The 26,206-nt window shown below is 40.5% G+C and overlaps 1 long non-coding RNA gene across 3 annotated transcripts in view; it reads left to right on the top strand.

The window, feature by feature from the left end:
* The first annotated feature begins 5,511 nt into the window (after positions 1-5,511).
* Positions 5,512-26,206, top strand: part of LOC128146236 (uncharacterized) — a 33,329-nt gene continuing 12,634 nt past the window's right edge. The window contains exons 1-8 of one of the 3 annotated variants that reach the window (XR_008236722.1): positions 5,512-5,635; positions 7,968-8,055; positions 8,655-8,764; positions 12,074-12,221; positions 13,389-13,473; positions 14,637-22,742; positions 23,212-23,322; positions 23,949-24,034. This is a non-coding gene — a long non-coding RNA (uncharacterized LOC128146236). Of the gene's footprint in view, positions 5,636-7,967; positions 8,056-8,654; positions 8,765-12,073; positions 12,222-13,388; positions 13,474-14,636; positions 22,743-23,211; positions 23,323-23,948; positions 24,035-24,117; positions 25,109-26,206 lie in introns of those variants that run through there. The other 2 variants (XR_008236725.1, XR_008236714.1) reach the window with 2 other exon arrangements.

Genomic DNA, 26,206 nt, shown 5'->3' with positions numbered 1-26,206 from the left:
AGGGGCTTTTTATTTTTTTTTGTTTTTACTCAGATGTCAGGAAAATGTTGCTTCTTGACTGTCATTTCCAAAAAATCCATTATATTACATCAGCTGCTGAAATTCGTCTCCCATTGATAACACACATTAGAGCTATAAAGAGGCAATAGGAACAAACTTGCTGACTTTATGTTAATGATACTTTTAGATTACCTAGGAATATAAAGCGGGGTTGACAAATACAGAACATTGGCAACAGTTAGGCATGTAGGAAATTTAGGCTGGCATTGTACAATGAGAATTTCTGGCAATAGAATCAGTGGCCAAAAGTGATGACTAATGTCAGTAGCATTGGGACTTCATATGGAAATTGGAGAGCTTCTGAATGCTTCATCTGAGTATGGCTATTCTTTAACTTAGTCTTACACCTGAAACAATGTGATTTTATTCATATAAAGGTATACATGCAAACTGTCTGCTATGAAAGTCTTGAAATTGGGTAGGAGGGAAAAGTTGAACAAATAGCCTTTATCTGCAAAAAATAGCACAAAAATAACTCTAAGAAAAAGTCACAGAAAACATAGGAAGGCCTCACAGTTAACATTCACTTAAAAATATACATCTTGCTATTGTGTTTAGTCAGTTAATAGCACTAGTTCCACTAGTAACTACTAATAGAAGTAGCTATCTTCACTTTCTGTGGCCTTTGATATCAATGACAAAGCAATAAACTACAAGATGGATGGCAGATCAAAGTTCACAAATCAATAAGATAGCAATTCGTTTTGTAGCCCCACAGAAAAGAAAAAATAGCACAGCTTCCCAGAGGAAACAGAATCTAGTTTTCTTCCCTTATGTTACTGTGAGCACAAGATAAGCCTATTATCCAGACATTTGAAAGGAATAAATGCAAACAAAAAGGATCGTGTCTACGGTTAATCTGCAAATAAGGTGTGTGCGTACCTGTGAATTTAATCAAGTCATATCCTCATAGGGCAGTAATATAAAAGCTTAAGTGCAGAATATAGAATTGTTTTGTATCCCCCAAGTTTTACCTTGATCCCTATTTCAAAACAACTTTATTCTGAACTAATTTTGTATTTCCAAAATACAGTCCAAACTGATAGACTTAATAGAGTCTGATGTTTTACAGAAGCCAGTGTAGTCTCCCCAAAACACAGACATTGTGACACAGACTAAATCCCTACATGCTTTCTAAAGCGTACTTTGAATAGCTACAGGAAAATAAGCTTTAGCTGCTGCTGATCAAGTGCAGAAGTAAAGGTACCGCCTCAGCATGAAACCTACCATTTCTTGCCCATCTCTTAGGACACATGGCTCAGGAATCAGCACCAAGGTTACAACTTCAATGATATTTTGGAACTGCAATTAGGCACAGAGACTCCCTCAATTCACAAATGCTGATTTTCAATTTTATTGGAAAAGAAATGCCTCCCTCATACTTCCCCTTTTTTTTTCCAAAGCACACCTGTAACTATTGCAGTGTTGCTCCAGACAGCTGACACTTTCCTAACCTTGTCTTCTGTATTCTTTCAAGACTAAGCATATACTGGTTACACCATCCTTAAGCTAGTTGTTGAAAAAACAACCAACCAAACATACAAAGTCCTTACCTCCAAACTAACCCACGCATTGTGAGAGAGATCTAGGGATTTCAGGCGACTAAAATTTTTCAGAGACTTTCATAAATGAGTAATTTTCTCCTGATGTTTTCCAGAAAGGTACAAGGATTGAAAATCACCTACAGCAGAGCACAAGGGCAGGCATGGGTGGGGGCATGGGTGAGAACACACATAACCTCAGCAGATTTATAAGACAGGCAGGTAATATCTTCTACACATTTTAATACTTGATGTGGTTAATACGAAATACAGGATGAAGCTATTCTGCAGTATGTCAAGAACTAGGACAACATTTTTAGTACTAAATAAAAATAGGAAACAGATGGATTTCTTGTTGCTACTTGAGGGGGTTTTTGTTTGTTTGTTTTATGGTAGAACTAGTAATAGTGACTATTTGGTAACCATTGCAAAAGGATACTAGAAAGAAGTATTACATCTTTCAAACGTCACTTGATATCAAGCCAGCACCTGCTCAAAACCCTGCATATCCACTCTCCAGGACAAAATAACCTCTATGCTTCCAGCTTTTCCTTGAAAACAAGTATTTATGGCAGGCGCATATTATGCAAATTAAATCACTATCATCTTGTGTACCAGGAAAACACACCTCAACTACAGAGATGTGTGTCATCTTCCTTAGGAAAGAAGCTATGGAACAATAAAAACTCAGTTTCCAAATATATGAGGGTTTTGACCACAAACCACCTTTTAGATTTGTCTTATGAGCCTGTAATAATCAACTTTTTTTTTTTTTTTTTAAATGTAATCTACGAAAGAGAAAACAGGTTGTGTGTTCTCTGGTAGCATTGGGCCTATCTCTGCTGAACTCTATGACATTAGTTCTGTAGGAAGAACTATAAAGAAAAGGTACTTAATACAGTGCAGGAGGCATCCAGGGTAAGATCTATCCAGGACACAAGAAATTAAGTATGTATTTCTAAATTGGGAACTCCTACTCTCTCTCTGTGTATCCACCGCTCCCTACAACCCCCCCATGTTTTAGCTCAACATGTACATCTTCTTTTGCGAAGACTTATAAGCCTTAATGGGCTTAGTTTCCATATCTAGCAATGCTATTCCCAAGTACCTTGGGGTGTTTGAGCATTACATCCCTTTTAAAAAACCGTAGGTTTTCAGGCATTGAATTATAAAAAGCACTTTGCATTTCACGTTACTCAAAGTTCAAGAAACAATTAAATAGAACATATCTAAACACTGAACTATGTCAATGGCACATCTAAATTAAGCTAGCTCTTATCAGGACTAGTACTGAACACGAGCCAAATTTCTGCTTCCCTTCAGATCCAAATTAAGAACGTCAGTGATTTCAAACAGCTTTAGGAAAAACAAATTGCCATGAATGAGAAAACTACGTTTGTCAGACAATACTCTGTCAAATATCAGCCACAGATTTTTATCCAAGAAGGGGAAAAACCCTCTCCTCTCAATCACATAGGAATGAAAAACTTAAGAAACTCAGAAACCTGTCCAGGTCTACTTAACAATTCTTCTGGACCTCTCTAGATGATTGCTGTTTAGATGCCCAAAAGCTAATAAACAGAATTTTAGCTTGAGTTTACCATTACATAGTTATGAATAGCTGGGTTAAGGTAGTATTGGTTAACATCTTTATCGAAAAGCACCAGGCAAGAGGACAGACATTCCTTTGTCTTTTTTTCTTTTAATCTCTCAGCATCGACAACGTACTAATAGAGGAAAAGGGTTACGAATGTCAGCTCAGCCAAAACAGAAAGGGTAACAGCTGCTGGTGCTTCATTATTACCTGAGAACAGATGAAAAAGGGATGGGAAACAATGGAAATTCCTACGCAGGAATTCCAGGCCTTCTGGCTTACTTAAGGGAGAAAGGTAAGACAAGCTGAGGGTTTTTTTTCCACAGCCTAAGGTTAAGAAACTTTTAAGTGCTGCTCCTCCCACATCCACCTTCCTTCCAGCTATGTCCTCCTGTTGCTTTATTCTGCGTTTACTCTGGCGGCGATTTAATCAACTTCCATGGAATAATGGGCAACAAAACCAGAATTCGGCAATAGGTTTTTGCTGGGTTAGCAAGTTGAGTCGGTATACCGCATGAGCTGATGAATGCCGAAGATGGTGCAAAGTAGGAAGGAACTGGGAAGTGAGAAGTGGGAAGCTCCGGGAGCGAGGAGAAGAGAATGAAGAGCAGTGAGGAAGGATGGAAACGAAGATGAGACACCCCCATACAACTGTCTGCTAAGTAATCTTAAGCCTATTAAGAAATCATGTGTTTAAGAGGCCGTCTCTCTTGCGGTGCCTCTATGTAAATGAGTTTCTCTCTCTTGCGGTGCCTCTATGTAAATGAGTTACACGTTCTGATTTTGTAGAGATTTACATCCCTCGAGCACACAAACAAACTACTACGTAAAGTGCAAGATGACAAGAGACTCCAAGATCCGCAAACTACAGCTGCTCCGGCGTACAGAGCCGTTAAAATCAGAGCAGTAAAAATCTGTCGGACAGCATGTTTTGTGGTGCGGTTGGTTTTTTTCCTGGTGACTCCGGACCGACCCAAGGGCATCTGCATTGTCTTCTGCTGGAGAGCAGCATTCCCCAGCTGGAATCCCAGGCCCCAGCACCGCCTGCCTCCGCGCCCTCCTCCCCACCGCCGGCCGGCTGGGAGAACCCCCGGGTACCCCCCACCCGCCCGGCAAGGGCCGTTCCCTCTCCTCCGACCCCTCTGGCGGGCAGCGAGGCTCTCTTCCTCCTCTTCCTCGCCTTCTTCCTCCCCCTCTTCCTCTCCTTCTTTCTCCCCCTCTCCTTCTTCCTCCCCCCCCTTCTTCCTCCCCCCTCCTTCCTTCTCCCCCCTCCTTCTTCCTCCCCCTCTTCCTCTCCTTTGTCCTCCTCTCCTGTCCTCCCCCTCCTTCTTCCTCCCCCTCTTCCTCTCCTTCTTCCTCCCCCCTCCTTCTTCCTCCCCCCTCCTTCTTCCTCCCCCTCTTCCTCTCCTTCGTCCTCTTCCTCTCCTTCGTCCTCTTCCTCTCCTTCGTCCTCTTCCTCTCCTTCCTCCTCCTCTCCTTCTTCCTCCCCCTCTTCCTCTCCTTCCTTCTCCTCTTCTTCCCCCCTCTCTTTCTCTCTCCCTCCCTCCCCTACCCCCTTCCCCCTTCTTCCTCTTCCTCTCCTTCCTCCTCCCCCTCTCCTTCCTCCTCCCCCTCTTCCTCTCCTTCTTCCTCCCCCTCTTCCTCTCCTTCTTCCTCCCCCCCTTCCTCTCCTTCTTCCTCCCCCCCTCCTTCTTCCTCCCCCCCTCCTTCTTCCTCCCCCTCTTCCTCTCCTTCGTCCTCTTCCTCTCCTTTGTCCTCTTCCTCTCCTTCCTCCTCCTCTCCTTCCTCCTCCTCTCCTTCTTCCTCCCCCTCTTCCCCCCCTCTCTTTCTCTCTCCCTCCCTCCCCTACCCCCTTCCCCCCTTCTTCCTCTTCCTCTCCTTCCTCCTCCCCCTCTCCTTCCTCCTCCCCCTCTTCCTCTCCTTCTTCCTCCCTCTCTTCCTCTCCTTCTTCCTCCCCCTCTTCTTCCCCCCTCTCTCCCCTCCCTTTCTCTCTCCCTCCCCCCTTCTTCCTCTCCTTCTTCCTCCCCCTCTTCCTCTTCCCCCTCCTCCCTTTACCCCCCTCCCCCTTCCCTCCCCCGCCCCGCCCACTGGGCGGGTGCCGAGCCGCCGTCCAGCCTCCCGCTTTCCTGCAGCCAATCGGAACCTGCCGAGGGGGTGGGTGGGGGCGTGACCAGGGCGGAGGGGCGAGGCAAGGCGGCTGGTGGGCGGGGCTCGCCGCCCCCTCAGGGCCGCCCGGCGGCGGGGCTGCGGCTGCCGCTGCCTTCGCCGTCGCCATCTTCCTCCTCCTCCTCCGCTCCGCTCCGGGCTTGAGGCGGGGGGAGCCCCTCGTTCCCCGCCCTGAGGTGGGGTGCGGGCCGGGAGGAGGCGCCGCCGCCAGGCCGGCGGAGGTGGCGCCGTGGGCCGGGGCGAAGCGTGCCGTCACCCCGCAGCGACGCCTCAGGTAGGCGGCGGCGGCGGCGGCGGCAGCCCTACCCGGGCGGGCCCCGGCCGTCGGGGCGGGCGAAGGGGCTGGGGCCGTTGCGTTGTGGGAGCGGCAGCGGAAGGGGAGAGACCCGGAGGAAGGCCTCGGCCGCCTGCTTGGGCCTCTGGGCGCGGAGCGTGAGCGGTGAGGGCCTGCGCTGCCGGAGGGGTCCCTGCCCGGGGCGGGGGGGGAGCTGTGAGGGTCCCTGTCAGGCCAGAGCCTGCCGCGGGTCCGCGAAAACGCCGTCGGTGCCTACGGACTGTTGCCGTCTGCCAGCCAGCGCGGGGTTTTCGCGGTCGGCTTCCTCTCATCAGACGCGTAGAATCATTTCGGTTGGAAAAGACCTTCGAGATCATCGACTCCGACCATCGCCCGTGCCCACGAAACCATGTTCTGGAGTACCCCGCCTGCGCGCTTTTTGGGCATCTCCGGGGACGGTGACTCAACCGCTTCCCCGGGCTGCCTGTTCCAATGTCTGACAACCCTCTCAGTAAAGAAATTTCTCCTAATATCCAACCTAAACCTCCCTTGCCGCAACTTGAAGCCATTTCCTCTCGTCACTGTAGGCGCGGCGTTGTTAGGCGAACGCGTTTGCCACCCGTTGTAAACTGTTAACCTGAAATGTCTTATTCACTGGTGATGAAAAAGTAATTGCATTCCAAAAAAAAGTGCATAGAAAATAAAGTACATTTTAACTTGCTGGACTTCCTTAATTCTTTTAACCGGCGTAGGAAGATTTTAAGCTGTAGTGTGTTTACGGGCTGTGAATGCAGCCCATCGGTTTTTACCAAGTGTCAGTTCAAAACAGCAAGCTTATACTCAGGTTTAACAAAGTGGTCCTTAAAGTCCTCTAAATTGTAACCATGTTGCTCTACTAAATAAAAGGAATGCGTGACCATCATCTTTAGCCATGAAAATGTCTTGTTTTTTACCTGCCTGTACTGCCTGCCTTTTCAAAAACTGATATAACGACAAACTCTCTTGAGCGTTGATGGTCTAGCTGGTTTTATTTCTGTTTGTCTTCCCAAAATACTTGCATTATATTGACTATGAATGGGATGCATTTCCTTTCGGTATCAATGGGGAGTCTTTCCGTTGGTTTAATGGGAGTTGGATTAATGACTAAATCATGATTCAGAGTCATAGCCTCTTGATAAAGAACAGGCAAAAAGCCTGATTCTGAATAGTGGTGGATTTCTTAGAATAAACAGGGAAAAAAAAGAAACTCTTAAACAGGATCTGATCTTCTCACATTAAGGTCTGCAAAAGTAAGGTTGTTACAAATCTATACCATTGGGGCTAGGTAAGATGAACACAACTTTGTATTGGTACTAGCTTAAGAACTGATAAGTGTAAAATCTGCGCGGGTGGTATGAAGGGGGACAGATGGTCGGGACGTATATAATTATGTTCGTGTGCAGATGTGTTATTACTATGGTATTCTTGAAGTATAGGTTATATAGCGTGTCTTTGGCTGCTTATGGAATAAGGGATGTCAGCAAGAAGGAAGAAAAGAGAATTAAAAGGCAAAGTAGTTGCAACATTCATATCCATCATTGTGTTTAACATCTGAACTTTTGTGCTTTCTTCTCTTAATTCCTATCCATTAAATAGCACCTTTATTTAGGTTATACCTTTGTCAATTGAAATACCTGTACTCTGAATCAAAAAACACAGAATCATAGAATACGCTGAGTTGGAAGGGACCCACGAGGATCATCGAGTCCAACTCCTGACTCCACACAGAGAAACCTAAAAGTTAAACCATATGTCAAAGGGCGTTGTCCAAACGCTCCTTGACCTCTGACAGGCTTGGGGCTATGACCACTTCCCTGGGGAGCCCGTTCCAGTGTTTGACCGCTCTCTCAATGACGAACTTTTTTCTAATACCCGATCTGAACTTCCCCTGACACAGCTTTATGACGTTTCCTCACATCCTATCTCAGTTTCCTACTGTTCTTTCTGCTTATTAGGAGACATTTTTTAAAAGTTTTTTTCTTCATTTCATTGTTCATAGTAAACATAGTTGTTCCTTATATTATAAGGAGTTTTGTAGCTCGAGCATCTTACCTTTTTATTTGACCTACGTTAGACTGTTAACCTGCTATTCTCTATGTTACCTGTTTAGGGCCTGATTTTGTCACCATTATAATATATGGCTGATCATCTGTGTAAGCTATTTTTCAATTCTTGACCAGTTTTTGGAAGTGGAGTAATATTTTACTGCTAACCTAATATAACTCATCAATCTATTAAAGTCGTATCGGTTAGTTTGAAATTAACATCCAGTGATCTCATTTATGTTTTTTAGGGTACAAGAAAAAAGCTCAAAAGTCAAATTTGAAAAGCAGCAGGGCCAGATAAATGGAACCTCCTTTGAAATAACTTCCAAAACTGAGGTCAGACTTTTTCCCCATTATCACCTTCAAAGCAACCAGTCTTTTTTGCTAGTAGGTCCAGGAATGATTTCTTCTTGTTTCTTATGAAATAACTGGCTTCAATAGGATAACTCGTAGAATAAATTTCAACTTATTGCAGTAATGGTAAGATTTGGACCTTAGAAGGTCTAATGTCCAAATAAGCCATAAGCATGCAATGCTTAAGAAATTGAACAGCACCAAGAAGAGTCTAAGATGACAAGAACACTTCCCAGACAACAGAATTAATGAAAAAAATAGCATGGAACAGTTTACATAGCTTTCTCCTATTTTTTACCTGTCAAGGCAGGTGTGTCAGTCTCGTAATGAGTGCAACGGGTAAATTGGCAAGGACTGGCAGTTGTTTTTAGCTTGTCTGTAACATGGAATGTACCAATTTCCTAGGGTTATTCAGGGCTGTAATGTAATGTATATCTTAAGTAAACTGGAAATACATTGTCTCAATCTTCCTGCTCCGTTCCTGTGGAACATTATAGTTCTTGCTTTGGTATTTATCTATAGGTCTTACATTTGTTATAGAGTACTGGGTAGTATTCTGTGTTTTCTTGTGTATGGAGTAGATGTTCTGTGGACTCTTCTGGACTGGGCAGTGCTTTCACGGAGACCTGTGACCATGGAGAGCTCGGCTGGAGGACCCAGGTTGTTTCTTTGGTTGTATCTGTGTTGCTAAGTAAGTACAGCCAGAGGCTCTACTTTCTACTCCTAGCAGCGTAAAATGTTCATATCCACAGTACCTGTCATGCCCTGGTACCTCTAAGACAACGTAGTAATTTTTTTGTCTGTTTTTTGTTCAAAGTACACGATAGGCTGGAACACAGTCTTTGTATTATTTCAGAGTGGTGCTTTCACAAATTGGGAGAAAGAGGATGTGTTTTATGCTTAGGTTGTGTCATGAAGGCCTGTTGATGGCTATATAGTGGAGAAGGGAGCAAAACTGAGCAGAGTCTTCTCTAGAGTGGCTGTTGGGAGTGGTCCCTGGTGTATGCTATCTATCCCTTGAACTGTGCTCTGGCCTTATGTAGGAGGGGGCAAGTTGGTACCCTTGAAAACTGTACGAGGAAGTGTGGTAGACTTTAGCTCTCTCCTTGGCCCTGCGTTATTTAGCAGTTTAGAAGAGATGATTAATGTGATGAACTGTCATCCTTCGTTTTTTAAAATGTGATGAAATGTCATCCTTCGTTTTTTGAATATTGTAGCAAATTTCATAAACTCTGCATAAGCACCGTAGCTGTCTGTATCCTGGGCCGCATCAGAAGCAGCGTGGGCAGCAGGTCGAGGGAGGGGATTCTGCCCCTCCGCTCCGATCGGGTGAGACCCCACCTGCGGTCCTGCGTCCAGATCTGGGGTCCTCAGTGCAGGAGGGACGTGGACCTGTTGGAGCGGGTCCAGAGGGGGACCACAAAAACCATCAGAGGGATGGAACACCTCTCCTACGAGGACAGGCTGAGAGAGTTTGGGTTGGAGAAGTCGGAGAGTTGGAGAAGAGAAGGGTCTGGGGAGACCTTATTGCAGCCTTTCAGTACTTAAAGGGGGCTTGTAAGAAAGACAGAGACTTTTTACCGAGGTCTGTAGCGACAGGACAAGGGGCAATGGTTTTAAACTGAAAGAGGGTAGATTTAGATTGGACATAGGGAAGAAATTTTTTACGATGAGGGTGGTGAGATGCTGGAACAGGTTGCCCAGAGAAGTTCTGGGTGCCCCATCATTGGAAGTTTTCAAGGTCAAAGCTTGGATGGAGCTTTGAGCAACCTGGTCTAGTGAAAGATGTCCCTGCCCATGTCAGGGGGGTTGGACTAGATGATCTTTGAAGGTTCAATTCAACCCAAGTCATTCTATGGTTCTGTGAATCTGTGATTCTATGATTCTACACTATATAAAACTTCTAGTTGTTTTCAGTCATAGTTAAGTGACACATGTTTAGCAGAGGACAGAATGTTTTGGGATTCAAATGTCTGCAGGAAGGTATGCTGTTTAAGTAGGTACACTGAGGAGTTTGCCAAGAAATACATTCTAACAAGCCCATCATTCATATACTACATACTAATAAATAACCACTGATGAAGTGATCTTTAGTTGGCCAAGAAAAGCTTTCAGAGATTGGCCTACAGTTTTAGACAACTACCTACCTATCCTAAATAAGCCGGGTTGGGGGCTTTCGGTGGAGGTCTGTCAAAGTTTTTTGCAGCTTTTGGTCTAATGCTAATCTCAAATCAAATTCTGTAAGTATTCATTAAAAGTGGGTGGAATGGAGAGAATGTATTTAACTAGGTATATTGTCCATTCACCTTAAATGTAGGTCTGTTTTGTTCCCATTTTATTCTAACCATATGATTTTTGTCAGGAAGGGGAGGAGAAGGTTCTATAAAGTAATGGCTATAAATTAATATGCCAAGCATATTGGATGTGGGAGTCAGCACCAAATATTTTCCTCTACAGGTCTTCTCCCGATTGTCAGCAATGCTTGATAATGTAATGTAGCTCATCTGAACTATTTTTAAGGAGTGGAAAGGTTAATCAGATAATTCTTTTTCATGTTTAATGTTTTTATCATTCATCATAGTAATGGATATGAAGACTAAGAAATCTTCAGATCATTAATCTTTTAAAAATTAATATTGTTTAGCCATAGCTAGAAAAGTAAACTCTGTCTACCATTACAGAAATTTGAAATACAAGTTTGATAAAATAAAAGTTATTCTCACAAGATTAAAATAATCTAATTAGCTTCCAGAGTGCATTGACTGGACAATTAACCAGGGGAAAATGAAATGTTACTTTCTCCAAATCTTTTTGACATCCAAATCCTTTACATTCCCATTAAAAACAAAGAAATCCCCACTCCGTATAAAACTGCTAACAAGTCCCTGCAACAAAACACAGTCAAAATTTGATTTTAAGTAGATGTTGAAAGTTGCTGATAGAAGAACCAAGATTCACAAGAAGAGAAGGTGGTTTTATACAGAGTTCTTTTTTTTTCCTGGCTAGAGTGATTCAGAAAAATGAATCCCCCACATCTGTGTGTAAATTGCATTCTGCTCATACACTGAAGGGTTAATGTGTTTCATCCATGTTCTGTTCAGTGGTTTTTTGCAGTAGCCATAGTTGTACAAATATTGCAGATTTTTTTAAGAAAGGGAGTGAATTAATGCTTTGTTATTATGGGAAGGAAGCACAGGAAAAAGTATTTTGATGTTCTGCCAATTTTCAAAAGTTTCTCTTTAAAGGTAGTTTTAAGATAATAGTGTCAGGGACTGTTTATATTACCTTTAGCAGGATTTCTCCAACAAATGCATACAAGCCAAAGAGAAGTCATTATGTTAAAACAGACATTGTAGTGCTTTTCAGTGCAGTGGGATTTTTTTTTTTGTAATAGAAATGTGATTTTGCAGCCATACACTGTTCTGAACAATGTGCTAAATGCTAGATTTTCAGAGCAGTATAGACAGTTTCTCCCAGAGATTTTAATTGCAGGCAACATATTACCTACTTGAAACAATTTAAGGTGAAAAGGAGCAGATTCATTGTATTGTCAATGTAGAGACTTAAGCACAGTACTTGGTACCCCCGAATTTTTACCATCTGAACATCTGATTCTAATGTTGGTTACCTTAGCTACTTGACAACTGATTGTTAGTTGCGCTCACTTGTCCCCCTGCTCAGGACAACTACTGTTTCTGAAGTGCTGATTTCCTCTCTATCTACTTAATGTTTTGCTCAGCTATCAGTAATGATGCACAGCCGTTAGAAATTAATCTCTGTCTGTTACTCTGTCTTGGGATCCTACCTGCAGCTGGGTACATGCATTTTCATGGGCACTGCTGCAAGTTCATGTGGGGCAACAATCGTCCTAGTTACGCTCCTCTGCCCAATAAACTAATGCCGTACTAGGTCTTCCGTATCTTTTATCCTCTGACACTAAGCATGGCTGTCCTGCTTGAGGCTAAGAGTCCATCTAACCAAGTGTCTTGTCTCCAAATAGGTTGCAGCTGCCTCCTCACAAAGATGGTCTTGCAGTAGATTTTCTGCATTCTTCTTTTGAGGAGTAGAAGAAGAAATGCAAGAAGCAGTATTTGAGCCGGAGATTAAATACTTATTTCCTGAGTGTGAAACCTCTACGTTTGCTTTATGTATGTGTCTATGGAATGTACTGTCTCTGTACCCTTACCCATCTTTCTGACAGAAGAAAAGCAGTGGTCATAAATGGCTGCCTCCATATGACAACACTTCTCTGAAGTATTCACAGAAACACAAAATTACTATTTTTTGTGCAAAAAATCACCTCTTCTGTTGGCTTTGAACCTGGATACTACTTGTTTAGTTTCATGGAACCCAAGATTTATGTATTGGAAGAGAAAGTTAACAGTTAGTTCTTATTCTTCTGAAGAATAATCTTCTTGAGTAGGATATCCACTCTAAATTATTTCTTTTACAGACTGAAGAGTCCTACCTAGTCATTCCTTGAACAGGAGGTGTTCTATAACTTTTATCATCCTAGTTGCTTTTCTTGGAAACTTCTGCATTTAAATTGTATTATTTTTTGAGATGAGAGAGGCAGAACTGCACATAAATTTCAAAGTATGGGTGAACCATAAGCTTGTAAAGTGGTGTAATAATGGTCTTGGGTTTGTTCTCTGTTCATTTTCCTGAGAATTCCTACCATTTGACTTGCTTTTTTGACTGCATATTGAGATCATAGTTCTGAGAAAATACATATCATGTCCTCAGGACCTCAGTTCTGAGTAGTGATAATAAACTAGCAGTGATAGGATTATTTTTTTCCACATGCATGAATTTACACTTGCCTGCACTGAATTTTGTCTGCCATTTTATTGCCCAGTCACTCGGTATCCTAAGGTCCTTCTGTAGTTCTTCACAGTTTACCCTCTTATGTAAAAACTCTGATTGCTTTGCAGTATCAAGCAGACCTTCTCACCTTATTGCTCACCACCTCCTCTTCCATGAATATAGATGGAAAAGGATAGATCCCATCACAGAATTCCGCAGGACTTTACTGATTAACTTCCTCCACTGGGAGCACTGATGGTTCAGTCTTATATGCTGTTTCCTAATATTTAACTTGTTATTCTTCCATGCAAGGACTTTCCCTCTTACCTCATGATTGCTTAGCTCCCTTAAAAGTTGTTGGGAAGGGGCTTTGTTAGAATCCCTCCCTATGTGTTTTTCACCCCTTCAGAGACCTGCAGGAGATTTGTAAAGCCAGATGTACCTTTACAGAGGCTGTGTTGACTTCCCAAGCAGAGCAGATTTATCTAAATATCCATTCTATCCATTAGGTGTCAGCACAGAATTCAGTGGCAATGCTGAGTTCTCTGGGATCTCGTTTGGATTCATCTGAACATGAAAAAAATTGTTGAAAGGGTATGTTAATTTTCTTATAATGAGGTTGACACCATTTTTTGCCAGCTTATCTCCATGGATTTCAGTGGTACTATTCTGACTTCTAGGACCTTGTTTTTCAAATATGTGTGTAGCAGTAGCTAAGTTAACTGCTTGCCAGATGCGTATTCAGAGTGACCTTTTGGCTATGCTGGTAAGAAGTAAACCGTTTAAGGTTCACCAATATGCAATGTAGTGTCAGTACAGGTGTTACTTTTGAGGTATTTATAGCTCTTGACGTTCATCTGCAGTTCTCATGCAAGTGTATGCAAAGGAATTTCCAAAGGCATCACTGGAAATTGGGACCTAATGGACGATAATTTTTCTTGATGATTGATTCCTTACCTGCTGGTTTTGCCTTTGAAAAATGTGCACCCAAGAACTTCTGTGGAAGGCCTATAGGAAAGCAATTCCTGAATAGAACGATAGTAAAGCTAGAAGATACACTGTGTTCAGGATAAATGACTACATTTTTCTTTAAGAGTCTAATTTAGGGGAAAAAATGAAGAAGATGCTAAACCAGGATTTATTGGCCAGATGAAAAAGGGAGAACTGGAAGATATTAGGTAAGGTTAAAAAAAGTCCATAAAATGTTTAAAAAAAAAATCTGTGGCTTGAAGATATTGGCGTTAAAATAGCTACAAATATGTTACCTCAGTTTCAAGGTCATTAAAATATTTTTTTGATCAATCAGTTCACATTCCAGGAAACAGTTATGAGTATGGGTTGGAAAAATAAAGACAGGAGGATTAAGGACACCTAAAAATATCTGACACTACATGATCATAAGATTATCATACAAAGTGTAGGAGCTTTAAGGGTTGTGTAAGCGAATGGAATTCATTCTTGCCCCTGTTCCTGAGGTCTGAGATTCTCTATACCGGACTAGGAGCCCAGTTCTTGCTCTGTGTGAGGGTGTTTTTTGAAGTCATGGAAGGGATCTCTTGAGATCATCTGTCCAGTGCCTCTGGCTCAAAGCAGCGTCAGCTGGAGCTGGTTGCTTAATACATTGTCTAGCCCTTTTCTGGGTATCTCCAAGGATGGAGACTCTGCAACCTCTCCGTGCAACCTGTTCCAGTGTTTGACCACCCTCACCATAAAAATATTTTTTTTCTTACGTTTAAATGCTATTTCTTGTATTTCAGCTTGTGCCCGTTGTCTTTTGTCCATCCGCTGGATACCACTGAGAAGAGTCTGGCTCCATCTTTATATACAGTGGGATTGAGTGCACCCTCACCAAGTCTGCAGATGATACCAAGCCGAGCAGTGCCGTTGATGCGCAGGAGGGAAGGGATGCCGTCCTGAGGGACCTGACGGGCTTGAGCAGTGGGCCCATGTGAACCTCATGAAGTTTCAGAATTCTAAAATCTTTTGGTTGCAAGGCCAAGTTTATAGCCTACTGTGTTGTGTCTAGAGAGAAAAAAAATCTGGAATGTTGGGGACTAATTCTCATTTCAGATGTGTATTCTCCATTGTGGTGAAGAATTAGTCAAAAATAAAGGTGGGGTTTTTTTCTTTTTTTTTTTCTCTCTTCTCTTCATTTTGGAGATGACAGAAAATTGGAAGTTGCTGTGGGTTTGAAGTTCTGGTTGAGCCCCAAGTAATAGTGGTCAGGAGTGAGTAATGTTAAGACTGCTCTATCAGGTTTGGGTCACTGAAGAGCCTCGTATATAGGGATTAGTTTCCAGTGATTGTGTATGTTAGTTACTCAGCTGTTTTCTTCCACCAGTTAACCAGACGCTATATAGCTTTTAAAAAATCAATTTGCTCCTTAAAATAAGACTATCCTGAAAGTGTGATCTTGCCAAGGCCATTTCTGCACATTTTGCAGGTGGCATTTACCAGCAGTGAATCAGAGTGTGCCCTAGGGTCTGGAGCTGAACACTGAAAGGTGTAAAACAATTCAAGTTTTCACTGTCATATTAGGGTAAGCACTTGTGCTGATCTGGGGACAGGATTTTCTAAAGAGTCTAGGGAAGGTAAGTGCTACAATTCTTTCTAATTTCTGAGTTTCAGGTGCCTAATTCCTCTAAAATCTCTTAAAAAAGTGACTTTCATGACTGAAATCATACAATGAATTAGATGCCACTGATTTCCATTAAATTCTGACTTCAGGTGTAGTATTTGTATATATATACATATAATTTATATGTATATATGTGTATATCTATATACAGCTATAAAACCCTTATCTTTCCTCAGTGTTCTGTTCTCTCGAGTGGCAATTTCAATTGCCCGCCAAAGATAATACTTTGCTTTGATAACTGCTAATAAAAGTCTGTATGCTTTAGTGAATATGATTAATATGAAGTCAGAATTGATTAAAGAAATGAATGTATTATCAAGAGTGAAGAGTAAAAAAATGAATATATTATCAAGAGTGAAGAGTAAATAGAAAGTGGTGAGAGAACTGGAGTATTGTAACACATTTTTTTTCTAAATATTTCTACTAGATAAAAGCCCAAAGGAGTTGGTCATCCAAATCAGCAGCATACCACACTTTTGACTCCCTTTTTCAAGTGATTTGATGGAAACTGTAGGCTGATTAAGGCTATTCATAACAAACTAAAGCAGGTCATAAGACATTTTGTACCATATTGTTTTAAGATAGGAAGGGAAGGAGAAATACTTATTACTGAAATTATGAAATAGCTTATTAGAAACAAGTGCCACCCTAGAACCGGTTACCATAAAAATGCTTGGATTGTGTGCTCCTTGTGGCAAGGATTATCTGTTGCAATGTTAGGAATCTGGGCTTGATGACCACAATTGTTCTTTTGAAAAACCGTGAAATTTAAGAAGTAGTGTCACATCTATTCTTTCATTTCTTTATTCTCAGTGATAAGGCTTTACAGGTATCCTGCAGTATGCAGCAATCAGGGAAGCATGTGTGAAACCAAATGGGAATACCGATAAATGCTTGTCATAGGTGTCTGCCAAGGACACTCTCTGCATGGAGTTCAGCTAAAATGCTTTATGTGGAGCAACTTGTTTTCTGTTTCTTCATGCCAGTTCTACTCTGCGGAACTGACTGCTTGCACCTACTTAGCAGCAAACACAGATGTAGTCATTTGTGACTAGTGACTGTCTCATCTTCCATGCGAGAATGATGTTTTTCTAATGTCTACTCAGTCTTATGCTCACACTCCAAGCCAACTGGACACCATAGTAAGCTCAGTGTTAACATCATTAGTAAGGGTGTTAATACACCTTGCCTGTCAGCGCTGCCTTAACTGATGCTACGCAGCTGTCGCGTCATGTAAATTGGCTTAGTATGTGGGCAAAATGATTGTGTGTCAGCCTATGCAGATCAATGCTTCTTATCTTTGAATCGTTGTCCTTACTACTACTGGGAGAATTATTTTACTCTTACAGTTTTCTCGATCATGAGTTTCCAAGTTTATTTTCCGACATGAAGAAAAAACAAAAACCAGCCAGGTGGAATAATGTATTTCAACACAACTTATGAATTTGATTACTTCAAGGAGAAGCAGGGGTTAATTGCTCTGAAATATTAGGATCAGTGGTATGTTCCAGATTTTCACAACGGTAATCCAGGAATGATTTGGTTTCTTGCATGAATTACTACTCAGTTTAACAAAAGAGCCATTCAATAAATATCTGATAGCTGTAACTAATTGGTACTCATCACTGATGATAACTTTTAGTAAACTAATGTAATTAATGTAAAATGTGTTTGACTTCTGATGAAGCATGAAAAATTAGTAAATCAATTACATTAATATTCATTACTAATCTGCTTCTTACAGTCTCTTCTTCAGATAGTGGCAGCTAATATATCATCCCTTTTGTATACTGGAACTGTTGGGAGTTGGTTTACCTTTAATCTCATTACAGGTACCTGGATGACATAGCATTTTGTTTGTAATAACTCTCTGTAGGTTGGATCATTATTATTTGTGTAATTTCAGCTTATCTCTATGATAAAATTCCCATATTTTCCCATGTTTTTCATTCACAGTTAGAAGGCTGACCTTTTCTTTGTTCAGGAACTCACCATTAAACTTTCTTTGGCACACCTAGTAACTGTCACTTCTGCTTTTCTGTTTGTTTTTTTTTTTTAAGCTGTTGCTCCAGATTGCTGGTTCCCTGAAGCCAAATAAGGGAGCCCCTGTAATGACCCCAGTAGATCTCGGGATAAGTGTTCATGTATGAAACCTATAAATTTGCTATAAAGGTGGACCAACTTCCTAACCTTAGGGACTTACAGAAGATGTTTGCATAGCAGAGAACTGCAACGTTCTTGTCATGCGCTTGGAACAAGTGAATCTAGAAGCTCTGGAAGTAACTCGTTTCCAGAAGAGGGTAGTGATTTTTCAGAGATCTCACTGCATCACTGCACAATAGAGCTCAGCTGGACATGCAGCTGACTCCCAGGGGAATCCGTGATACCAGTTTCGTGAAATTCTGCTGATTGTACTTCTCCTGTAGCCAGGGGGTTGGACTACTTAGCATTTTCTGTTCCTTAGCATTCCCTGTCCCTACTTGGCATTCCCTGTCATAACTGGTTATTTGAAGAAGCTCCAGTAAAGGACCTACTGTGAAATGTTTGCTAGGCATGTGTGGCTCAGATGATTGGCAATCTAGGACGTATAGCTTTTTTTGCCAATGTAATACCTGTAAGTAGTTTGAGAATTATTCTTAAATCAGTATTTGATTATGTGTTAGCATCTTTCATTTAATCAAAGTTGTTTCACCGCAACCCATCACAACAGGTTTGGTCCTTATAATTTCAGAGAAGCCAGAGTAACATGTGCTTTCAAAGTAATGCTCCCATTAATTCTTCTACTGCTGTCAAAAGATGTCATGTTCAACCTGATTTTTAAGCAATCTAAACATACTCGTATTCACTAACATATTCAGTTCTTCTGAGAAGGATGCAGATTATGTTGTAAGACATAGCAGTTTCTTTCACGACAGATTCAGTTCACAGTGTGTAAATTTGTTTAAGGAAATTAATTGGGCTGGTTTGGACTTTCTAACTTCAAGACAGCAAAAAGTTTACAAGTTTTGCAACCATCCGAATGGACTTTGTTCTTAAGTCTAGCAGCTAGTAGGTTTTTAGTTCTGGGTCAAATAAATCCATGAACTGATGTAAAGCTTGACACTGAAACTTGTATGCTTCCAAGAGACATGATGAGTTCATCCAATAGCTCACCGCTACCGAAACTCTCCTCTCTGTCCCCATTCCTGATCATATGATTCTTCCTTCTCATTTGCACAAGCTGTGGCACTAGCTAAATCTTTTTCTGAGCCAATTCTACTCCTTAGGATTATCTGCTTCCTCTTTTCCCTATGCAGAAGTGGTCAGAGAGGACTACAAGCGTATGCCTGCACTGTTGTGACAGATTTTAGAAAGAATTTCTGAGATTTGGAAGACTGGTGCAGAGTGGAGTGTTACTTGGTTTCATATTCCTCACTCCCAGAGTAGTTCTGCACCTCATGCAATTAAGCATGGTTTTTTTTCTTGTTACACATTCCAAAAACCTCTGCTTTGCTAAATGATCCATTAAATTTAATAGGAGAGCAGTACTGCTTACCAGCTGGTGACTGATTTGCCTATGTAAAATGAGCTCCTAGTAAATATTCCAAAGGACAGAAAAAAAAACCCTAATTGATAAAAGTCTTCTTGATAGGCATAGAACTGAAGATCCCAGAGGGGAAGGAATTGCATTTATTGTTTACGCATTTCTATTAATGTCAGTGACTGCTTCATTAATGTATTTTCAAAGTAAGTATGGAGAAAAAAAATAATCTGTTTTTTAAATTCAGATCAATCCATTATGGTGAACTTTAAAGGAACAGCTGAGCCAGTCTAGTAACTGCAACTTCTGGAAAGGGGGTGTCCTTGCTCTGCTTCCAGCTACACAGTTCCACCCGCTCCTTTGTACCAGCTTTATTGTTTTGCTGGACCTTTCTGTGATTGATTCGACTTAGTAATGTAGCCCAAGGCTGCCTACCCACCTAGAGCCGGGGTAACCGAGCTACCATTGAGTGTGCAGCAGGAGCAAGGCAGCCATTCACCAGCGGTAAGCCTTTAGATCTCCTGAGTGTGTCTTATGTGAGTTCAGTCGAGGCTGTTGTTTTTTTCTAGACCACTGTGGCTGTGCAAAGGCAGGTGACAAGATCGTTTTAGCACAGTACCGTAGCCACGTAAATCTTTGTCCTGGATTCAGTTGCTTGGGACAAGGACTGCGTTCTCAGTACACTATTTTGCAAAAAAATAGGTGGAGTAGCATGTGGATATGTGTGGTCCTGTCACATTTCCCGTGTCATGATGCGAAAAGTCTATTTTTGACTCACAGTTCTTCACTAGGGTCCCTGTTGAGTGATGTTCTGGGACAAAATGCAGCCTTAATGTTATAATTCCATGGGTGACTCCTAGCTTTACCAGCATAGTAAATAATTATTAATGTTAGAAGATAAGGAAGGAGAACCCATAATGTGATTTGGATAGATCTGGGAATAGGGTATATTGAATAATTCTCATTTACTTTTACATTTCTAATAGAATGCAAAATTTAATACTGTATAACGCGGACAGATTCTGTAGCATGTTTCTAATTTATCACTCTCTAAAATGTTATGGCATTAAAATTATTATGAACAATAATAGGTTATTAATTTATCTTTCCCACTTAATTTATGTCAAAATGTTTATGCATAAGAGGAAATAGTTTAATCGTAACTACTTGCAGATAAGATACTGTAATGAGATACACTGATAGGTGTAAGTAAACCCCTCCCACTCTGATACATTAACATATAAAAAAAGACATTTCTCTTTCCTCAAAGGAGGTAAAAACAGAGGTAAGAAAAAGAGGATAACTCTGGGTTAGAATTCTTACTTCCAGCACTGCATCAGGAAACAAAAGCTTGGGGCTACAGCGTCAAGGAATTTAGAGGAAAAGAACAAGTAGAGTTCAGCCAAAGAAACAGTCCATAGCTCTAAATGTTGTCAGAACTATTTTTTAAAAGCAGAATGTTTGGGTTGTTTTTTAAAAAAGGGGATCCAGATAACTGGAAGTAAAGTTTAGTCATATTGAGCAAAGGCTTTTTATTGGGCAGAACAGGGGTAACTGGGAAAAAAAGTCCAAAATGAAGGCAAAGACGTCTGTAGCAGAATTGTTGACAGCAAAGGCAAGGAAGTTTAAGCTCTGTCATCTGTGCTGTTGGCCTTACCTTTGTGTGGTCTGGGGAACTAGCTGGAAGTGTCTTCCCTTCAGCACTTCAGTTACGGTGTTTGAAGCATTCCAAGACAAGGTTAAACTTCCAGACGGATGAAACAGAAGTAACGGAAGTGATATTAAACCCGGATTAAACATACTAGCTCTCAGTCGATACGACGTTCGCGTACCCTGTCTCATTTCTTTCTGGATCCTAGTGGCTCTTGGATCTCATCTGGCTAAGTCAGCTCTTAGGTGCTTGCTTTATTATTTCAAGTACACATTCTTATGACATTGAAAGATTATTTGTAGGATGCGTGAAACATCGTTTGAGTCAGTTGTTGCATATTTAGCATGATACCAATTTACAAGTTTTAGAATAAGCTGTCTTCTCAAGAACGTATTGTATTTCTGCATGTGTAGTAAACTGAATTGGCTCTCCACGGAGTCAGATGAGCCCCAGTGCTGACAACAGGTAGTACCTCAATGTGTGTGTGACTGTGTGGGAGGAGAATGAGGAATTAGACCTATGTATTTCACCCAGATAAACGAAAGCCTAAGATTAAACTGGAAAGGGTCTCTTTCTGTTTCATCCAATAGTTGTCAGGGGTTTCTGCCTTGGCGCTTGCCCGACAGCTCATTTTCCTCACGTTAACGTGTGGGGCCTTAGCCAAGGGATGCCCTGAATCCGAGTGCAGCATGTTAACCCTTATACTCGATTTCTTCTTGAAAATAGTCCTGGAATTCAAGATTTAATCTTCTCCTGAAATGAAAACTTACTTTCCTCCTTTTTCAGACCATTACTGTCTAATCAAAATGAGCAAGTGTCTTTTTGCTAGTCCCGGTGTTCTCTCTTGTACTTGACTGGCCAGTGAACAGCTCCATTTCTCTCTGTGACTGGTTGTACGTGTTTTGTGGTGAAGTGTGCTCCATGCTGGGTTTTGTATTCTGTTACCATGCCTGTATAGAAACAAACCCAATGGAAACATCTACATGTGACAGGTCTGCGTAATCTGCTACTGTTTCTTGCCTACATGTAATAATGATGAACCTCTTTGGAGTGATAATGTGGTGTGATTTGTTCCTGAACTTCTCCAAAGCATAATGTAGTAAAAGGGAAGTAACCAACTGTTTGCCATACAAAAATGAGCTTCATGTGGGCTGTTCTGACTTATTTCTTCAAATACTATTCTGAGATACAAGCTTTCCTGGGGAATTTTCATCTGGAGTGCGGCAAGTGGTTTGCTGATGCACAGCAGCCAGCAAAATTAACCTGATGAGCTGACTGTGTTGAATGACATACCAGTTCAGAGATAGAAAATTGTGCCTTTTTAATGTTAAGGATGTTGCACTTCATTACAGACTAATGAGACAATGAAATTGTTGTTATTACAGCATCAGAAAATGAAACTGAATTGAAAATTGATCCTAAACTTGCTGTTGAAATAAAGTATTTTTTCATTTTTCATTTTTATTTTTTAAAATTGAGTGTGTGAGTCTGCAAGATAGTGAGGAATTTGTTCTGATCACTGTTAAAATCTCAGTTTTCTGAGAATTAGAATCACCAGATGAAGTTTACTGTATCTCATTTGAATTAATCCAGTTTTGTTCAGCAGCAAACAGATTTTTCATTAATATCACAGTTTTTCTCTAAGAACCAACGGAAATACATTATTTTTTATTATAATTTTACAGAAGGGTAAGCAATTAGAGCTTTTCTTGTTTTCAACAGCTATCTAGATAAAAACTACTTAAATTATTGACACAGTATAATGAAATACAAATATACCCCTTTGCTATCTATAGTTTTTGGCATTCCCTCATCAGTCATTTAATACCACGCTTCAATGACTGTCATCATTACTGTCTTTTTCTGTCCTTGACCTTTTATTGAGTTGATTGACTTTAATTGATTAGCAAGAACTAAATGTTCTACAAATGTTCGGTTTTGTAGATGAAGCAGATGAGTTCTTTTGGAATACCAGCCTGTTCCGAAAAGCCAGCTGCTGAACTTCAGCATCTTCTCCAGTTGATGCTCATGGTGATCCATCCTCCATGTCACAGGTACTGCCCCTGTGTATTTACATAGTATAGAAAACTAAGAAATACACACATGTCCCCCTTATGTTCATTTTACTGGGAAAAATTACAAACTGCTAACCATTGTACTTTTCAGGAATGCATCTTCAGCAGACAGCAGGGTATGACATAATTAATTTTTTTTTGTGATTTGGGTATGCTGTTTTTTCAATTAGTAATTAAAGGCATCATTTTTAAAAGGCTGTTTTAACTGACTGATACATTTCTTTACATGCATGTTGTTACAAAATCTAAGAACGCTTAAGCCCCATGAGAGTCTAAAATACATGTGCACTAAGAGGGAAATACATATTTCACGTAAGACTTTTCTAAAACTAATATAACACATGTGAATCAAGTGTAACACTGCTGCTTTTGGCTGTAATACATTTTTAGTCTCTAGTTCAATGAGAATTTTTTAGCTGAAACTGAGATTAGGAACTATTTCCATCAGGCACATGATGCATTGCTCAGCTTGGAGAAAAGACAATCTTCAGGTTTTTGAATCAATTAGGTATGGTGGGAACGGTTGCCCCCATGATAACACTGTCTACATTCAGAGAAGGTACAGTGCTGTAATCTGTAATTCATGTCTCTTTATATTAATGCATTTTAGCCCAGTGCTGGGAGAAGAGAAAGCAGTTTATGCTTGATAACTTTATAGTGAGACAGAGTGCTCCAGACTTCGCTGTTCAAGCTAAGCTGAGAAGGAGCGTGACAACTGTCCAAGACTAAGGAGACTGTTGTGTTTAAGCTGGTGTGATACGGCCCTTGATCTATGTTTAAGCAACATATATCCATTGCAGTCCAAATTGTCATATGAGTTACTACAATCATTACTGGAACAAGAGATTCCCAAACCATACTGGATGCTGCACCCACAAATCCTGTTCTATCAGGAACTTGTACACCACTGGACAGCGCAGCAGTGATCATACCATGCTAGTTTTAGCTTCTCATGCTGCTCTTATTAACATAACCTAGCAAAGTGGCTATAATGCGGGTGAGAGTTTGGGACTCCAAAAAGCATGACTACTTTTTCTTTCATTTTCAAAATGCTGGAGAAAGGAAGAAGCTGCTTAATGCCAGTCTTTAGCTGTCTGTGTCAGTATGACAAAGAATCAGTTTAGAATTTCAGACCTCATTGTTCACAATCCACTAAAGCACCTCCGTTGGTGTTTCCCTCTCCAGGATCCGTTCAGTTCTCTCTAGAAGAAAGTCCCTGAAATAGTGGGTGGCTGCAAGATGCTCTGTGAAGGTGAAGCTGCGAAATACTGGTAAGGGACTCCGAATACTGACAGCTATGAATCTTGTCAAGGGACATCGTGGTCTGACTTTTGTTGGCTTTCTTTTGGGACAGATTGCTTGGGCATGCTAAAATTTTGCTGTGAGCGTTCTTAGGGGACTTCTGCAAGGAACAAGCAGCATTCTATATCCCCTCCCTTATGTGGAACACTTAGTGGAAAAAATAGTGTGTTCTGCAGTGCACAGATTACAACCAGTTGTATAGAATGATTTTAATCCATATCAGATTGCTTCGTATGGAGACGAAGTCCTCCATATCTATTAATATGTTTTCAGTGAACCATGTGGGTAAAATACATGCTAAGTTATAGTATATGATTATTATTCTCAAAATACACAGAAGAGGTCACTAGAGGGAGAAATTTAGACATGCCAGTCCTTCATGTCCCATGTAAAGAAAGAAGCCTTTACTCTGATCTTTTTGCTGAGAGAATTGAAGATGACATTCACTGAATTAATCATTCAAAAAAAAAAAAGTTTCAACTTACTTTTTTAGAGCATCTTCTCTAGTATACTTTCAAAATCAAAGTTGAATTGTAGTATTTTGATATTTTGATACAGTCTGGGAAAGTCAGTATAGAAACTTGACTCTCAAATACCTCAATTTGATTTTTTTTATCTACTATTTATCCTTTATAGAAAGTGCTGATAAGCAAAGTTGTTAAGCATAGGTGTGGTATACTGCTGTATATATATGTATATACAAGAAGTAGGATATGTTTTAAAACTTGTTCATGTAATACTGCATAATTCAACTCTCTGAGCTATTAAATTATTAACTTTTGTATAGCAATTAACTTTTCCTTGAAGTTACCTGTTAACATTTATCACATAAGAGTTCTGCCCTAAAACGATTACTTGTGAAAGAATGTGCTAATTTTCAACCTTGTTTGAACACATAAGAAACTACACTCCACGTTTTTCATACTTACTAAACAAAAGGGGGGAAAGTAGTAACTGATCTGCTTTTTACTGTAATAGCACTTGAATTGGCACTCATAACAAGTATAAATAAACTAGCATTAAATCTGTAATCTGAACACTAAGAGGCATGCTGTGTTCAGTGTCTTTTGTTTTGCAACTGAAATTGCATGAAATAATTTCATACTGTTATATTTTACCTTAGAGCGTTTCTGGTGTTTATTAGGATAATGAATAAAGATCGGGGCGGATTGGACCTTTGTGAGGAGATCTCCAAATATCCTTAAATGTGTTAGAGCAAGGAGTGGTGGTTACTCAGCAGATGGTGCTCTTTGCTTTCAGCTGGTATTCAGTCTGTGCTACGGCAGGACACTTGGTTGTTTTTTCCTCAAACAAAACCAAGGTTCTGGTTAAACCTGATCAGAAAATGGAAAGTGTGTTCTGAAAAAAAACAAAATAAAAAAAAAATCAGATACTATGTGTAAGGTCAACGACTGAAAACTTTCCACTCATAGCCAAAAATAAACCAATTTATGAGTGTCATACAGCTAGTAAACTAAGTACTTGCTTCCCTTGGGATGCTGTACACTTGAGATACTGCAACATTTCAGTGTATAAATTTACATTCTGAGTGTATTTTTCCAATTTCTGATGATAGTCTCGTTGACTTACAGAACATAATGTTAAGAACAGTAGTGTTTTCTAATTTCCCTACAGGTCCTTTAATTGATACATTTGGATTCAACTTTTGAAGTAAAATAGTATTCAACTTAGAAGTGTTACATGTCTGTACAGTACAGACTTAAAACAAAATTTGAAAAGAAATGAGATTTAAAAAACTAAGCTGATTTATACAGGTGTTTAGACTGTAGAAACTGATGTTTAGCCATGTAAGGAATTTTATAGTGCAAGAGATAGGCACTAACATATTTAGATAGGTACTAACATATTTAAGATATCTCATTGATTTTTTTTTTTTTTTTTGACCATTGGATGTTGGGGTCGTCGGGTCACTACCTTGAACTTCAGTACCAAACTTCTACTCAAGCCCTAGAGTGTCAAAAATTCCCTCTGTGGAGCTTGGCCTCAGCGATCGGCCAAGGTCCAGATGTACTCTTGACAAGTGAGCAAGTCAGTGTTTCTTTTGGAAAGAGATCCACCAACCTTATTTGCCGTTTGCTCTGTCCAGATGCTTTCTGAATGTATTATTCTTTGTATACAGA

The sequence above is a fragment of the Harpia harpyja genome, chromosome 1 (genome assembly GCF_026419915.1).
Source record: "Harpia harpyja isolate bHarHar1 chromosome 1, bHarHar1 primary haplotype, whole genome shotgun sequence".
Lineage (NCBI taxonomy): Eukaryota > Metazoa > Chordata > Aves > Accipitriformes > Accipitridae > Harpia > Harpia harpyja.
This window is presented reverse-complemented; position numbering and strand designations above follow the sequence as displayed.